At 45.0% G+C, this 798-nt stretch overlaps 1 non-coding gene across 1 annotated transcript; it reads right to left on the bottom strand.

Annotated features, from left to right (window-relative positions):
- Positions 1–459: 459 nt before the first annotated feature.
- Positions 460–533, bottom strand: trnan-guu (transfer RNA asparagine (anticodon GUU)). The gene has a single exon. It is a non-coding gene; the product is annotated as a tRNA-Asn (tRNA).
- Positions 534–798: the final 265 nt, after the last annotated feature.

The following is a 798-nucleotide window of genomic DNA, read 5'->3' as shown; positions in this document are numbered from 1 at the left end:
GAATTTTCTCTGTACAATTCTGGACCATCAGCAGCAGTAGAATTGTATTCAACCACAATCTGTAGCCTCCTGGCCCGGCAGATCCCTCACTCTAACATTACCGTCAAACCAGGGGACCAAACCTGGTTCAATGAAATGTGTAGAAGAGCAGGCCAGGAGCGGCACCAGGCGCACCTAAAAATGAAACCATTCCAAACTCGTGAAGCTGGATATGGAACCAAGGCGGGCCAATGCAGCTGAGATGCAGATTATCCAGGATCTAATTGAATGAAGGAAAAGGGCTGAATGCCCTCCACTTGTTCCTATTAGTCTGTTACCAATAAGAGAATGTTACGAAACGGTTTTCTCGGATCCCAGTGGATGATCTCATACTCACCGGCATTGTACCCAGTGCTACAGTTTATCCCATGATCTTGCAGCCAAAATGCACATTTAGAAAACCTGGAAATGTTAAAATGCCGTCTCTGGGTGGGCTCGAACCACCAACCTTTCGGTTAACAGCCGAACGCGCTAACCGATTGCGCCACAGAGACCTGTTGGAAAGTTAATTACAACGTATACTAAAGCCGGAGATTACCGAGATAAAACCTCAGGTCACAGAGAGCAAGATAACGACTGTCCAGTCTCCGTTTACTTGTCCAAATTAAAGAAATGTAACATTTATTTTCGGAACATGGAAATAGTCGCTGAAAGAAAATCCGTTGAACAAATTGTTTTGAAAACCCGCTTTGAGCCATTAGATCGGTTCATCAACCAATGGTGACGGTGAGATAGTAACATGGTGTCTGGGTTTCTCAC

This window comes from Somniosus microcephalus, unplaced genomic scaffold (genome assembly GCF_052327205.1).
Source record: "Somniosus microcephalus isolate GS21.2 unplaced genomic scaffold, FLI_Smic_1.0 unresolved_chr4, whole genome shotgun sequence".
Lineage (NCBI taxonomy): Eukaryota > Metazoa > Chordata > Chondrichthyes > Squaliformes > Somniosidae > Somniosus > Somniosus microcephalus.
Note: the sequence above shows the minus strand (reverse complement) of the source record. Positions and strands in the feature narration are given on the sequence as shown.